At 54.2% G+C, this 13,071-nt stretch overlaps 30 non-coding genes across 30 annotated transcripts; 24 read left to right on the top strand and 6 right to left on the bottom strand.

Moving 5' to 3' along the window:
- The first annotated feature begins 96 nt into the window (after nt 1–96).
- Nucleotides 97–170, top strand: Trnai-aau (transfer RNA isoleucine (anticodon AAU)). Its single transcript has one exon. It is a non-coding gene; the product is annotated as a tRNA-Ile (tRNA).
- Nucleotides 171–755: 585 nt separating this feature from the next.
- Trnag-ucc (transfer RNA glycine (anticodon UCC)) lies at nt 756–827 on the bottom strand. The gene has a single exon. It is a non-coding gene; the product is annotated as a tRNA-Gly (tRNA).
- A 341-nt stretch (nt 828–1,168) lies between these two features.
- Nucleotides 1,169–1,239, top strand: Trnag-gcc (transfer RNA glycine (anticodon GCC)). The gene has a single exon. It is a non-coding gene; the product is annotated as a tRNA-Gly (tRNA).
- A 381-nt stretch (nt 1,240–1,620) lies between these two features.
- Trnam-cau (transfer RNA methionine (anticodon CAU)) lies at nt 1,621–1,693 on the top strand. The gene has a single exon. It is a non-coding gene; the product is annotated as a tRNA-Met (tRNA).
- A 296-nt stretch (nt 1,694–1,989) lies between these two features.
- Nucleotides 1,990–2,061, top strand: Trnae-uuc (transfer RNA glutamic acid (anticodon UUC)). The gene has a single exon. It is a non-coding gene; the product is annotated as a tRNA-Glu (tRNA).
- A 198-nt stretch (nt 2,062–2,259) lies between these two features.
- Trnai-aau (transfer RNA isoleucine (anticodon AAU)) lies at nt 2,260–2,333 on the top strand. The gene has a single exon. It is a non-coding gene; the product is annotated as a tRNA-Ile (tRNA).
- A 585-nt stretch (nt 2,334–2,918) lies between these two features.
- Nucleotides 2,919–2,990, bottom strand: Trnag-ucc (transfer RNA glycine (anticodon UCC)). The gene has a single exon. It is a non-coding gene; the product is annotated as a tRNA-Gly (tRNA).
- A 341-nt stretch (nt 2,991–3,331) lies between these two features.
- Nucleotides 3,332–3,402, top strand: Trnag-gcc (transfer RNA glycine (anticodon GCC)). Its single transcript has one exon. It is a non-coding gene; the product is annotated as a tRNA-Gly (tRNA).
- Nucleotides 3,403–3,783: 381 nt separating this feature from the next.
- Trnam-cau (transfer RNA methionine (anticodon CAU)) lies at nt 3,784–3,856 on the top strand. The gene has a single exon. It is a non-coding gene; the product is annotated as a tRNA-Met (tRNA).
- Nucleotides 3,857–4,152: 296 nt separating this feature from the next.
- Trnae-uuc (transfer RNA glutamic acid (anticodon UUC)) lies at nt 4,153–4,224 on the top strand. The gene has a single exon. It is a non-coding gene; the product is annotated as a tRNA-Glu (tRNA).
- Nucleotides 4,225–4,422: 198 nt separating this feature from the next.
- Trnai-aau (transfer RNA isoleucine (anticodon AAU)) lies at nt 4,423–4,496 on the top strand. Its single transcript has one exon. It is a non-coding gene; the product is annotated as a tRNA-Ile (tRNA).
- Nucleotides 4,497–5,081: 585 nt separating this feature from the next.
- Trnag-ucc (transfer RNA glycine (anticodon UCC)) lies at nt 5,082–5,153 on the bottom strand. The gene has a single exon. It is a non-coding gene; the product is annotated as a tRNA-Gly (tRNA).
- A 341-nt stretch (nt 5,154–5,494) lies between these two features.
- On the top strand, nt 5,495–5,565 carry Trnag-gcc (transfer RNA glycine (anticodon GCC)). Its single transcript has one exon. It is a non-coding gene; the product is annotated as a tRNA-Gly (tRNA).
- A 381-nt stretch (nt 5,566–5,946) lies between these two features.
- On the top strand, nt 5,947–6,019 carry Trnam-cau (transfer RNA methionine (anticodon CAU)). The gene has a single exon. It is a non-coding gene; the product is annotated as a tRNA-Met (tRNA).
- Nucleotides 6,020–6,315: 296 nt separating this feature from the next.
- Nucleotides 6,316–6,387, top strand: Trnae-uuc (transfer RNA glutamic acid (anticodon UUC)). The gene has a single exon. It is a non-coding gene; the product is annotated as a tRNA-Glu (tRNA).
- A 198-nt stretch (nt 6,388–6,585) lies between these two features.
- Nucleotides 6,586–6,659, top strand: Trnai-aau (transfer RNA isoleucine (anticodon AAU)). Its single transcript has one exon. It is a non-coding gene; the product is annotated as a tRNA-Ile (tRNA).
- Nucleotides 6,660–7,244: 585 nt separating this feature from the next.
- Trnag-ucc (transfer RNA glycine (anticodon UCC)) lies at nt 7,245–7,316 on the bottom strand. Its single transcript has one exon. It is a non-coding gene; the product is annotated as a tRNA-Gly (tRNA).
- A 341-nt stretch (nt 7,317–7,657) lies between these two features.
- Trnag-gcc (transfer RNA glycine (anticodon GCC)) lies at nt 7,658–7,728 on the top strand. Its single transcript has one exon. It is a non-coding gene; the product is annotated as a tRNA-Gly (tRNA).
- Nucleotides 7,729–8,109: 381 nt separating this feature from the next.
- Nucleotides 8,110–8,182, top strand: Trnam-cau (transfer RNA methionine (anticodon CAU)). Its single transcript has one exon. It is a non-coding gene; the product is annotated as a tRNA-Met (tRNA).
- Nucleotides 8,183–8,478: 296 nt separating this feature from the next.
- On the top strand, nt 8,479–8,550 carry Trnae-uuc (transfer RNA glutamic acid (anticodon UUC)). Its single transcript has one exon. It is a non-coding gene; the product is annotated as a tRNA-Glu (tRNA).
- Nucleotides 8,551–8,748: 198 nt separating this feature from the next.
- Nucleotides 8,749–8,822, top strand: Trnai-aau (transfer RNA isoleucine (anticodon AAU)). Its single transcript has one exon. It is a non-coding gene; the product is annotated as a tRNA-Ile (tRNA).
- A 585-nt stretch (nt 8,823–9,407) lies between these two features.
- Nucleotides 9,408–9,479, bottom strand: Trnag-ucc (transfer RNA glycine (anticodon UCC)). Its single transcript has one exon. It is a non-coding gene; the product is annotated as a tRNA-Gly (tRNA).
- Nucleotides 9,480–9,820: 341 nt separating this feature from the next.
- On the top strand, nt 9,821–9,891 carry Trnag-gcc (transfer RNA glycine (anticodon GCC)). Its single transcript has one exon. It is a non-coding gene; the product is annotated as a tRNA-Gly (tRNA).
- Nucleotides 9,892–10,272: 381 nt separating this feature from the next.
- On the top strand, nt 10,273–10,345 carry Trnam-cau (transfer RNA methionine (anticodon CAU)). The gene has a single exon. It is a non-coding gene; the product is annotated as a tRNA-Met (tRNA).
- A 296-nt stretch (nt 10,346–10,641) lies between these two features.
- Nucleotides 10,642–10,713, top strand: Trnae-uuc (transfer RNA glutamic acid (anticodon UUC)). The gene has a single exon. It is a non-coding gene; the product is annotated as a tRNA-Glu (tRNA).
- A 198-nt stretch (nt 10,714–10,911) lies between these two features.
- Trnai-aau (transfer RNA isoleucine (anticodon AAU)) lies at nt 10,912–10,985 on the top strand. Its single transcript has one exon. It is a non-coding gene; the product is annotated as a tRNA-Ile (tRNA).
- A 585-nt stretch (nt 10,986–11,570) lies between these two features.
- Nucleotides 11,571–11,642, bottom strand: Trnag-ucc (transfer RNA glycine (anticodon UCC)). The gene has a single exon. It is a non-coding gene; the product is annotated as a tRNA-Gly (tRNA).
- A 341-nt stretch (nt 11,643–11,983) lies between these two features.
- On the top strand, nt 11,984–12,054 carry Trnag-gcc (transfer RNA glycine (anticodon GCC)). The gene has a single exon. It is a non-coding gene; the product is annotated as a tRNA-Gly (tRNA).
- Nucleotides 12,055–12,435: 381 nt separating this feature from the next.
- On the top strand, nt 12,436–12,508 carry Trnam-cau (transfer RNA methionine (anticodon CAU)). The gene has a single exon. It is a non-coding gene; the product is annotated as a tRNA-Met (tRNA).
- Nucleotides 12,509–12,804: 296 nt separating this feature from the next.
- On the top strand, nt 12,805–12,876 carry Trnae-uuc (transfer RNA glutamic acid (anticodon UUC)). Its single transcript has one exon. It is a non-coding gene; the product is annotated as a tRNA-Glu (tRNA).
- Nucleotides 12,877–13,071: the final 195 nt, after the last annotated feature.

Here is a 13,071-nt window from a genome sequence, read left to right on the forward strand (position 1 = left end):
ATAGACGAGGGAAGCAGACACACGACGGCCATAGAAATGGTGTATGGCTTCATGCCACACGGTTCCAGCGTAGGCCTGAGCAACAGCATCTGTCGAGGCCCGTTAGCTCAGTTGGTTAGAGCGTCGTGCTAATAACGCGAAGGTCGTGGGTTCGATCCCCCCACGGGCCACTACGCTTTTACTACTACGAAAAGGCAGCGCCGATTTCAGCTGGCGAGTGTGATGACCACCCTGCGTGGAAGTTGACAGAGGTTCCGAACCCGACCTGTCGGGAAGCGCTACAGCATTCACTCGCCAATGGCCATAGTGTGCTCAATACACTGGTTCTCAACCGATAAAGAGAAAATGAAAGGAAATGTCCGAATGCCGATGCGTAACAACTTTGGCCCTTGTCAGTACTTGGGCGGGTAAGTGCATCGGAACACAGGCTACTGTTGGCAGTTTTACTTCCTATTTTTCTTTCTCCTTTGTTTTCGGAGCCACAGCCCGATTCGGTCAGGGAGACGCCACCGTGAAATGAAGGGGCGTGCTGTGTGTCTATCGCCTCGCCTCTCCTTATCTCTCTCAGTCGTTTCTCGTGCTTGTTGTTTTGATATAGGCCGATTTGAGAGCGTCAGCTCTCGCGTCAGCCGAGCAAAGTCGAGACAAGTCGAGACACACTACAGGCTGGTCTGCAGCGAGTAACAGGGAGGAAAACAAAACATTAATTTCAAGGCGCGTGGCAAAAGTACCCATACGCGAAATTAAAAGCCTGCTGCGGTGGCCGGGAATCGAACCCGGATCAACTGCTTGGAAGGCAACTATGCTGACCATTACACCACCACCGCACAGGGGAGCGCCCCGGCGCCGCACTGTGTCGGCTTCCCGCCTGTCGGCAGCGGCCGAAGGTGATGGTACCTGGCAGGCGCATTTCGAGGTAGGCTAGGGGAGCACATCCAGACGCATTCGGACAGCATATCCGCGCACATTTCGCATCCTTTGGCAAGAGTCGGCTCTGGCGACGCAAGAGTACGCAGAGGACGGCGTTCTGGCGGCGATTTTAAGCAGTACAGTGCAGGGTTCAGCGTCTGCAGCATCTTCTCGACAGAATGCTATGGCGCTTGACGACAGTCCCACTTTCCCTTAAGACAACTGCTCGGGAAGCAGCTTGAAGTTGATACCGACCGGAGCATCGGTGGTTCAGTGGTAGAATGCTCGCCTGCCACGCGGGCGGCCCGGGTTCGATTCCCGGCCGATGCATCATTTTGCTTTTCCCGCGGTAATGCTGCCGTGTGGCTTGCGCGCTTGACATGCACGATCCACAAGAATGTATAGCTGGATTCCCTTGAGAAGAACCGAGAACGCAGCACTAGCGGGTCCCCACTGGGACGCTCGCATCATGTTCTATAGACTAGCGTCGGCCTGGCCTCACAAGTTGCTGTGTCCAGGTGCCTCCGAGGCACTGAACTTTAACGACAAGGAGTGCTGCCTATCGTTGCAAAAGCTGCAGCAACACCGCAATCAACTGGGCCGGCAATGCACGTGTAGCAAACAGAACACGTTATCCAGGAAGTACAGTGTCTTCACGTCTAACATTCGGTGTGATACTTACCCAGTTTCCAGGACAAACGGTTAACCGGTGCCTCGGTAGCGCAGTAGGCAGCGCGTAAGTCTCATAATCATAAGGTCGTGAGTTCGATCCTCACCCGGGGCATTTAATTTTCTGTGACTGATGGTGGTGCTGTTGCTGGGGCCCCAACTTATTTCTTGTTTGTTATCCACAACGCTTCAGCGGGAAAATGTTTACTTCCTGTTATTGCTACTTACAGCTTCCCTTTTCCTCTTCTCCCAGCAGAGCATGAAGCCAAAAGCATTGCTCTGAGACGTTTGAGGTGCGCGCCTTGCCAGTCAGCATGCGCAAAGATGCTCGTAAAGAGAGATGGGCGCCGACGCGGGACTCGGCACGAAATGCGCCAAGGGACCGTCCGAACCGTTAAAGAGACGCACAGATCCGGTGTGGTCTAGTGGCTAGGATACCTGGCTTTCACCCAGGAGGCCCGGGTTCGATTCCCGGTACCGGAACGGAATTTTTTCCACACTACTCGTGACAAGTTTGAGCTGTCCGAGCTGCCGTTTCCCGTCCTGCTCGCAATATAGCTACTGTTTCGTGACAGTCAGCAGAATATAGACGAGGGAAGCAGACACACGACGGCCATAGAAATGGTGTATGGCTTCATGCCACACGGTTCCAGCGTAGGCCTGAGCAACAGCATCTGTCGAGGCCCGTTAGCTCAGTTGGTTAGAGCGTCGTGCTAATAACGCGAAGGTCGTGGGTTCGATCCCCCCACGGGCCACTACGCTTTTACTACTACGAAAAGGCAGCGCCGATTTCAGCTGGCGAGTGTGATGACCACCCTGCGTGGAAGTTGACAGAGGTTCCGAACCCGACCTGTCGGGAAGCGCTACAGCATTCACTCGCCAATGGCCATAGTGTGCTCAATACACTGGTTCTCAACCGATAAAGAGAAAATGAAAGGAAATGTCCGAATGCCGATGCGTAACAACTTTGGCCCTTGTCAGTACTTGGGCGGGTAAGTGCATCGGAACACAGGCTACTGTTGGCAGTTTTACTTCCTATTTTTCTTTCTCCTTTGTTTTCGGAGCCACAGCCCGATTCGGTCAGGGAGACGCCACCGTGTAATGAAGGGGCGTGCTGTGTGTCTATCGCCTCGCCTCTCCTTATCTCTCTCAGTCGTTTCTCGTGCTTGTTGTTTTGATATAGGCCGATTTGAGAGCGTCAGCTCTCGCGTCAGCCGAGCAAAGTCGAGACAAGTCGAGACACACTACAGGCTGGTCTGCAGCGAGTAACAGGGAGGAAAACAAAACATTAATTTCAAGGCGCGTGGCAAAAGTACCCATACGCGAAATTAAAAGCCTGCTGCGGTGGCCGGGAATCGAACCCGGATCAACTGCTTGGAAGGCAACTATGCTGACCATTACACCACCACCGCACAGGGGAGCGCCCCGGCGCCGCACTGTGTCGGCTTCCCGCCTGTCGGCAGCGGCCGAAGGTGATGGTACCTGGCAGGCGCATTTCGAGGTAGGCTAGGGGAGCACATCCAGACGCATTCGGACAGCATATCCGCGCACATTTCGCATCCTTTGGCAAGAGTCGGCTCTGGCGACGCAAGAGTACGCAGAGGACGGCGTTCTGGCGGCGATTTTAAGCAGTACAGTGCAGGGTTCAGCGTCTGCAGCATCTTCTCGACAGAATGCTATGGCGCTTGACGACAGTCCCACTTTCCCTTAAGACAACTGCTCGGGAAGCAGCTTGAAGTTGATACCGACCGGAGCATCGGTGGTTCAGTGGTAGAATGCTCGCCTGCCACGCGGGCGGCCCGGGTTCGATTCCCGGCCGATGCATCATTTTGCTTTTCCCGCGGTAATGCTGCCGTGTGGCTTGCGCGCTTGACATGCACGATCCACAAGAATGTATAGCTGGATTCCCTTGAGAAGAACCGAGAACGCAGCACTAGCGGGTCCCCACTGGGACGCTCGCATCATGTTCTATAGACTAGCGTCGGCCTGGCCTCACAAGTTGCTGTGTCCAGGTGCCTCCGAGGCACTGAACTTTAACGACAAGGAGTGCTGCCTATCGTTGCAAAAGCTGCAGCAACACCGCAATCAACTGGGCCGGCAATGCACGTGTAGCAAACAGAACACGTTATCCAGGAAGTACAGTGTCTTCACGTCTAACATTCGGTGTGATACTTACCCAGTTTCCAGGACAAACGGTTAACCGGTGCCTCGGTAGCGCAGTAGGCAGCGCGTAAGTCTCATAATCATAAGGTCGTGAGTTCGATCCTCACCCGGGGCATTTAATTTTCTGTGACTGATGGTGGTGCTGTTGCTGGGGCCCCAACTTATTTCTTGTTTGTTATCCACAACGCTTCAGCGGGAAAATGTTTACTTCCTGTTATTGCTACTTACAGCTTCCCTTTTCCTCTTCTCCCAGCAGAGCATGAAGCCAAAAGCATTGCTCTGAGACGTTTGAGGTGCGCGCCTTGCCAGTCAGCATGCGCAAAGATGCTCGTAAAGAGAGATGGGCGCCGACGCGGGACTCGGCACGAAATGCGCCAAGGGACCGTCCGAACCGTTAAAGAGACGCACAGATCCGGTGTGGTCTAGTGGCTAGGATACCTGGCTTTCACCCAGGAGGCCCGGGTTCGATTCCCGGTACCGGAACGGAATTTTTTCCACACTACTCGTGACAAGTTTGAGCTGTCCGAGCTGCCGTTTCCCGTCCTGCTCGCAATATAGCTACTGTTTCGTGACAGTCAGCAGAATATAGACGAGGGAAGCAGACACACGACGGCCATAGAAATGGTGTATGGCTTCATGCCACACGGTTCCAGCGTAGGCCTGAGCAACAGCATCTGTCGAGGCCCGTTAGCTCAGTTGGTTAGAGCGTCGTGCTAATAACGCGAAGGTCGTGGGTTCGATCCCCCCACGGGCCACTACGCTTTTACTACTACGAAAAGGCAGCGCCGATTTCAGCTGGCGAGTGTGATGACCACCCTGCGTGGAAGTTGACAGAGGTTCCGAACCCGACCTGTCGGGAAGCGCTACAGCATTCACTCGCCAATGGCCATAGTGTGCTCAATACACTGGTTCTCAACCGATAAAGAGAAAATGAAAGGAAATGTCCGAATGCCGATGCGTAACAACTTTGGCCCTTGTCAGTACTTGGGCGGGTAAGTGCATCGGAACACAGGCTACTGTTGGCAGTTTTACTTCCTATTTTTCTTTCTCCTTTGTTTTCGGAGCCACAGCCCGATTCGGTCAGGGAGACGCCACCGTGAAATGAAGGGGCGTGCTGTGTGTCTATCGCCTCGCCTCTCCTTATCTCTCTCAGTCGTTTCTCGTGCTTGTTGTTTTGATATAGGCCGATTTGAGAGCGTCAGCTCTCGCGTCAGCCGAGCAAAGTCGAGACAAGTCGAGACACACTACAGGCTGGTCTGCAGCGAGTAACAGGGAGGAAAACAAAACATTAATTTCAAGGCGCGTGGCAAAAGTACCCATACGCGAAATTAAAAGCCTGCTGCGGTGGCCGGGAATCGAACCCGGATCAACTGCTTGGAAGGCAACTATGCTGACCATTACACCACCACCGCACAGGGGAGCGCCCCGGCGCCGCACTGTGTCGGCTTCCCGCCTGTCGGCAGCGGCCGAAGGTGATGGTACCTGGCAGGCGCATTTCGAGGTAGGCTAGGGGAGCACATCCAGACGCATTCGGACAGCATATCCGCGCACATTTCGCATCCTTTGGCAAGAGTCGGCTCTGGCGACGCAAGAGTACGCAGAGGACGGCGTTCTGGCGGCGATTTTAAGCAGTACAGTGCAGGGTTCAGCGTCTGCAGCATCTTCTCGACAGAATGCTATGGCGCTTGACGACAGTCCCACTTTCCCTTAAGACAACTGCTCGGGAAGCAGCTTGAAGTTGATACCGACCGGAGCATCGGTGGTTCAGTGGTAGAATGCTCGCCTGCCACGCGGGCGGCCCGGGTTCGATTCCCGGCCGATGCATCATTTTGCTTTTCCCGCGGTAATGCTGCCGTGTGGCTTGCGCGCTTGACATGCACGATCCACAAGAATGTATAGCTGGATTCCCTTGAGAAGAACCGAGAACGCAGCACTAGCGGGTCCCCACTGGGACGCTCGCATCATGTTCTATAGACTAGCGTCGGCCTGGCCTCACAAGTTGCTGTGTCCAGGTGCCTCCGAGGCACTGAACTTTAACGACAAGGAGTGCTGCCTATCGTTGCAAAAGCTGCAGCAACACCGCAATCAACTGGGCCGGCAATGCACGTGTAGCAAACAGAACACGTTATCCAGGAAGTACAGTGTCTTCACGTCTAACATTCGGTGTGATACTTACCCAGTTTCCAGGACAAACGGTTAACCGGTGCCTCGGTAGCGCAGTAGGCAGCGCGTAAGTCTCATAATCATAAGGTCGTGAGTTCGATCCTCACCCGGGGCATTTAATTTTCTGTGACTGATGGTGGTGCTGTTGCTGGGGCCCCAACTTATTTCTTGTTTGTTATCCACAACGCTTCAGCGGGAAAATGTTTACTTCCTGTTATTGCTACTTACAGCTTCCCTTTTCCTCTTCTCCCAGCAGAGCATGAAGCCAAAAGCATTGCTCTGAGACGTTTGAGGTGCGCGCCTTGCCAGTCAGCATGCGCAAAGATGCTCGTAAAGAGAGATGGGCGCCGACGCGGGACTCGGCACGAAATGCGCCAAGGGACCGTCCGAACCGTTAAAGAGACGCACAGATCCGGTGTGGTCTAGTGGCTAGGATACCTGGCTTTCACCCAGGAGGCCCGGGTTCGATTCCCGGTACCGGAACGGAATTTTTTCCACACTACTCGTGACAAGTTTGAGCTGTCCGAGCTGCCGTTTCCCGTCCTGCTCGCAATATAGCTACTGTTTCGTGACAGTCAGCAGAATATAGACGAGGGAAGCAGACACACGACGGCCATAGAAATGGTGTATGGCTTCATGCCACACGGTTCCAGCGTAGGCCTGAGCAACAGCATCTGTCGAGGCCCGTTAGCTCAGTTGGTTAGAGCGTCGTGCTAATAACGCGAAGGTCGTGGGTTCGATCCCCCCACGGGCCACTACGCTTTTACTACTACGAAAAGGCAGCGCCGATTTCAGCTGGCGAGTGTGATGACCACCCTGCGTGGAAGTTGACAGAGGTTCCGAACCCGACCTGTCGGGAAGCGCTACAGCATTCACTCGCCAATGGCCATAGTGTGCTCAATACACTGGTTCTCAACCGATAAAGAGAAAATGAAAGGAAATGTCCGAATGCCGATGCGTAACAACTTTGGCCCTTGTCAGTACTTGGGCGGGTAAGTGCATCGGAACACAGGCTACTGTTGGCAGTTTTACTTCCTATTTTTCTTTCTCCTTTGTTTTCGGAGCCACAGCCCGATTCGGTCAGGGAGACGCCACCGTGAAATGAAGGGGCGTGCTGTGTGTCTATCGCCTCGCCTCTCCTTATCTCTCTCAGTCGTTTCTCGTGCTTGTTGTTTTGATATAGGCCGATTTGAGAGCGTCAGCTCTCGCGTCAGCCGAGCAAAGTCGAGACAAGTCGAGACACACTACAGGCTGGTCTGCAGCGAGTAACAGGGAGGAAAACAAAACATTAATTTCAAGGCGCGTGGCAAAAGTACCCATACGCGAAATTAAAAGCCTGCTGCGGTGGCCGGGAATCGAACCCGGATCAACTGCTTGGAAGGCAACTATGCTGACCATTACACCACCACCGCACAGGGGAGCGCCCCGGCGCCGCACTGTGTCGGCTTCCCGCCTGTCGGCAGCGGCCGAAGGTGATGGTACCTGGCAGGCGCATTTCGAGGTAGGCTAGGGGAGCACATCCAGACGCATTCGGACAGCATATCCGCGCACATTTCGCATCCTTTGGCAAGAGTCGGCTCTGGCGACGCAAGAGTACGCAGAGGACGGCGTTCTGGCGGCGATTTTAAGCAGTACAGTGCAGGGTTCAGCGTCTGCAGCATCTTCTCGACAGAATGCTATGGCGCTTGACGACAGTCCCACTTTCCCTTAAGACAACTGCTCGGGAAGCAGCTTGAAGTTGATACCGACCGGAGCATCGGTGGTTCAGTGGTAGAATGCTCGCCTGCCACGCGGGCGGCCCGGGTTCGATTCCCGGCCGATGCATCATTTTGCTTTTCCCGCGGTAATGCTGCCGTGTGGCTTGCGCGCTTGACATGCACGATCCACAAGAATGTATAGCTGGATTCCCTTGAGAAGAACCGAGAACGCAGCACTAGCGGGTCCCCACTGGGACGCTCGCATCATGTTCTATAGACTAGCGTCGGCCTGGCCTCACAAGTTGCTGTGTCCAGGTGCCTCCGAGGCACTGAACTTTAACGACAAGGAGTGCTGCCTATCGTTGCAAAAGCTGCAGCAACACCGCAATCAACTGGGCCGGCAATGCACGTGTAGCAAACAGAACACGTTATCCAGGAAGTACAGTGTCTTCACGTCTAACATTCGGTGTGATACTTACCCAGTTTCCAGGACAAACGGTTAACCGGTGCCTCGGTAGCGCAGTAGGCAGCGCGTAAGTCTCATAATCATAAGGTCGTGAGTTCGATCCTCACCCGGGGCATTTAATTTTCTGTGACTGATGGTGGTGCTGTTGCTGGGGCCCCAACTTATTTCTTGTTTGTTATCCACAACGCTTCAGCGGGAAAATGTTTACTTCCTGTTATTGCTACTTACAGCTTCCCTTTTCCTCTTCTCCCAGCAGAGCATGAAGCCAAAAGCATTGCTCTGAGACGTTTGAGGTGCGCGCCTTGCCAGTCAGCATGCGCAAAGATGCTCGTAAAGAGAGATGGGCGCCGACGCGGGACTCGGCACGAAATGCGCCAAGGGACCGTCCGAACCGTTAAAGAGACGCACAGATCCGGTGTGGTCTAGTGGCTAGGATACCTGGCTTTCACCCAGGAGGCCCGGGTTCGATTCCCGGTACCGGAACGGAATTTTTTCCACACTACTCGTGACAAGTTTGAGCTGTCCGAGCTGCCGTTTCCCGTCCTGCTCGCAATATAGCTACTGTTTCGTGACAGTCAGCAGAATATAGACGAGGGAAGCAGACACACGACGGCCATAGAAATGGTGTATGGCTTCATGCCACACGGTTCCAGCGTAGGCCTGAGCAACAGCATCTGTCGAGGCCCGTTAGCTCAGTTGGTTAGAGCGTCGTGCTAATAACGCGAAGGTCGTGGGTTCGATCCCCCCACGGGCCACTACGCTTTTACTACTACGAAAAGGCAGCGCCGATTTCAGCTGGCGAGTGTGATGACCACCCTGCGTGGAAGTTGACAGAGGTTCCGAACCCGACCTGTCGGGAAGCGCTACAGCATTCACTCGCCAATGGCCATAGTGTGCTCAATACACTGGTTCTCAACCGATAAAGAGAAAATGAAAGGAAATGTCCGAATGCCGATGCGTAACAACTTTGGCCCTTGTCAGTACTTGGGCGGGTAAGTGCATCGGAACACAGGCTACTGTTGGCAGTTTTACTTCCTATTTTTCTTTCTCCTTTGTTTTCGGAGCCACAGCCCGATTCGGTCAGGGAGACGCCACCGTGAAATGAAGGGGCGTGCTGTGTGTCTATCGCCTCGCCTCTCCTTATCTCTCTCAGTCGTTTCTCGTGCTTGTTGTTTTGATATAGGCCGATTTGAGAGCGTCAGCTCTCGCGTCAGCCGAGCAAAGTCGAGACAAGTCGAGACACACTACAGGCTGGTCTGCAGCGAGTAACAGGGAGGAAAACAAAACATTAATTTCAAGGCGCGTGGCAAAAGTACCCATACGCGAAATTAAAAGCCTGCTGCGGTGGCCGGGAATCGAACCCGGATCAACTGCTTGGAAGGCAACTATGCTGACCATTACACCACCACCGCACAGGGGAGCGCCCCGGCGCCGCACTGTGTCGGCTTCCCGCCTGTCGGCAGCGGCCGAAGGTGATGGTACCTGGCAGGCGCATTTCGAGGTAGGCTAGGGGAGCACATCCAGACGCATTCGGACAGCATATCCGCGCACATTTCGCATCCTTTGGCAAGAGTCGGCTCTGGCGACGCAAGAGTACGCAGAGGACGGCGTTCTGGCGGCGATTTTAAGCAGTACAGTGCAGGGTTCAGCGTCTGCAGCATCTTCTCGACAGAATGCTATGGCGCTTGACGACAGTCCCACTTTCCCTTAAGACAACTGCTCGGGAAGCAGCTTGAAGTTGATACCGACCGGAGCATCGGTGGTTCAGTGGTAGAATGCTCGCCTGCCACGCGGGCGGCCCGGGTTCGATTCCCGGCCGATGCATCATTTTGCTTTTCCCGCGGTAATGCTGCCGTGTGGCTTGCGCGCTTGACATGCACGATCCACAAGAATGTATAGCTGGATTCCCTTGAGAAGAACCGAGAACGCAGCACTAGCGGGTCCCCACTGGGACGCTCGCATCATGTTCTATAGACTAGCGTCGGCCTGGCCTCACAAGTTGCTGTGTCCAGGTGCCTCCGAGGCACTGAACTTTAACGACAAGGAGTGCTGCCTATCGTTGCAAAAGCTGCAGCAACACCGCAATCAACTGGGCCGGCAATGCACGTGTAGCAAACAGAACACGTTATCCAGGAAGTACAGTGTCTTCACGTCTAACATTCGGTGTGATACTTACCCAGTTTCCAGGACAAACGGTTAACCGGTGCCTCGGTAGCGCAGTAGGCAGCGCGTAAGTCTCATAATCATAAGGTCGTGAGTTCGATCCTCACCCGGGGCATTTAATTTTCTGTGACTGATGGTGGTGCTGTTGCTGGGGCCCCAACTTATTTCTTGTTTGTTATCCACAACGCTTCAGCGGGAAAATGTTTACTTCCTGTTATTGCTACTTACAGCTTCCCTTTTCCTCTTCTCCCAGCAGAGCATGAAGCCAAAAGCATTGCTCTGAGACGTTTGAGGTGCGCGCCTTGCCAGTCAGCATGCGCAAAGATGCTCGTAAAGAGAGATGGGCGCCGACGCGGGACTCGGCACGAAATGCGCCAAGGGACCGTCCGAACCGTTAAAGAGACGCACAGATCCGGTGTGGTCTAGTGGCTAGGATACCTGGCTTTCACCCAGGAGGCCCGGGTTCGATTCCCGGTACCGGAACGGAATTTTTTCCACACTACTCGTGACAAGTTTGAGCTGTCCGAGCTGCCGTTTCCCGTCCTGCTCGCAATATAGCTACTGTTTCGTGACAGTCAGCAGAATATAGACGAGGGAAGCAGACACACGACGGCCATAGAAATGGTGTATGGCTTCATGCCACACGGTTCCAGCGTAGGCCTGAGCAACAGCATCTGTCGAGGCCCGTTAGCTCAGTTGGTTAGAGCGTCGTGCTAATAACGCGAAGGTCGTGGGTTCGATCCCCCCACGGGCCACTACGCTTTTACTACTACGAAAAGGCAGCGCCGATTTCAGCTGGCGAGTGTGATGACCACCCTGCGTGGAAGTTGACAGAGGTTCCGAACCCGACCTGTCGGGAAGCGCTACAGCATTCACTCGCCAATGGCCATAGTGTGCTCAATACACTGGTTCTCAACCGATAAAGAGAAAATGAAAGGAAATGTCCGAATGCCGATGCGTAACAACTTTGGCCCTTGTCAGCACTTGGGCGGGTAAGTGCATCGGAACACAGGCTACTGTTGGCAGTTTTACTTCCTATTTTTCTTTCTCCTTTGTTTTCGGAGCCACAGCCCGATTCGGTCAGGGAGACGCCACCGTGAAATGAAGGGGCGTGCTGTGTGTCTATCGCCTCGCCTCTCCTTATCTCTCTCAGTCGTTTCTCGTGCTTGTTGTTTTGATATAGGCCGATTTGAGAGCGTCAGCTCTCGCGTCAGCCGAGCAAAGTCGAGACAAGTCGAGACACACTACAGGCTGGTCTGCAGCGAGTAACAGGGAGGAAAACAAAACATTAATTTCAAGGCGCGTGGCAAAAGTACCCATACGCGAAATTAAAAGCCTGCTGCGGTGGCCGGGAATCGAACCCGGATCAACTGCTTGGAAGGCAACTATGCTGACCATTACACCACCACCGCACAGGGGAGCGCCCCGGCGCCGCACTGTGTCGGCTTCCCGCCTGTCGGCAGCGGCCGAAGGTGATGGTACCTGGCAGGCGCATTTCGAGGTAGGCTAGGGGAGCACATCCAGACGCATTCGGACAGCATATCCGCGCACATTTCGCATCCTTTGGCAAGAGTCGGCTCTGGCGACGCAAGAGTACGCAGAGGACGGCGTTCTGGCGGCGATTTTAAGCAGTACAGTGCAGGGTTCAGCGTCTGCAGCATCTTCTCGACAGAATGCTATGGCGCTTGACGACAGTCCCACTTTCCCTTAAGACAACTGCTCGGGAAGCAGCTTGAAGTTGATACCGACCGGAGCATCGGTGGTTCAGTGGTAGAATGCTCGCCTGCCACGCGGGCGGCCCGGGTTCGATTCCCGGCCGATGCATCATTTTGCTTTTCCCGCGGTAATGCTGCCGTGTGGCTTGCGCGCTTGACATGCACGATCCACAAGAATGTATAGCTGGATTCCCTTGAGAAGAACCGAGAACGCAGCACTAGCGGGTCCCCACTGGGACGCTCGCATCATGTTCTATAGACTAGCGTCGGCCTGGCCTCACAAGTTGCTGTGTCCAGGTGCCTCCGAGGCACTGAACTTTAACGACAAGGAGTGCTGCCTATCGTTGCAAAAGCTGCAGCAACACCGCAATCAACTGGGCCGGCAATGCACGTGTAGCAAACAGAACACGTTATCCAGGAAGTACAGTGTCTTCACGTCTAACATTCGGTGTGATACTTACCCAGTTTCCAGGACAAACGGTTAACCGGTGCCTCGGTAGCGCAGTAGGCAGCGCGTAAGTCTCATAATCATAAGGTCGTGAGTTCGATCCTCACCCGGGGCATTTAATTTTCTGTGACTGATGGTGGTGCTGTTGCTGGGGCCCCAACTTATTTCTTGTTTGTTATCCACAACGCTTCAGCGGGAAAATGTTTACTTCCTGTTATTGCTACTTACAGCTTCCCTTTTCCTCTTCTCCCAGCAGAGCATGAAGCCAAAAGCATTGCTCTGAGACGTTTGAGGTGCGCGCCTTGCCAGTCAGCATGCGCAAAGATGCTCGTAAAGAGAGATGGGCGCCGACGCGGGACTCGGCACGAAATGCGCCAAGGGACCGTCCGAACCGTTAAAGAGACGCACAGATCCGGTGTGGTCTAGTGGCTAGGATACCTGGCTTTCACCCAGGAGGCCCGGGTTCGATTCCCGGTACCGGAACGGAATTTTTTCCACACTACTCGTGACAAGTTTGAGCTGTCCGAGCTGCCGTTTCCCGTCCTGCTCGCAATATAGCTACTGTTTCGTGACAGTCAGCAGAATATAGACGAGGGAAGCAGACACACGACGGCCATAGAAATGGTGTATGGCTTCATGCCACACGGTTCCAGCGTAGGCCTGAGCAACAGCATCTGT

The sequence above is a fragment of the Schistocerca gregaria genome, unplaced genomic scaffold (assembly GCF_023897955.1).
Source record: "Schistocerca gregaria isolate iqSchGreg1 unplaced genomic scaffold, iqSchGreg1.2 ptg000392l, whole genome shotgun sequence".
Classification (NCBI taxonomy): Eukaryota; Metazoa; Arthropoda; class Insecta; order Orthoptera; family Acrididae; genus Schistocerca; species Schistocerca gregaria.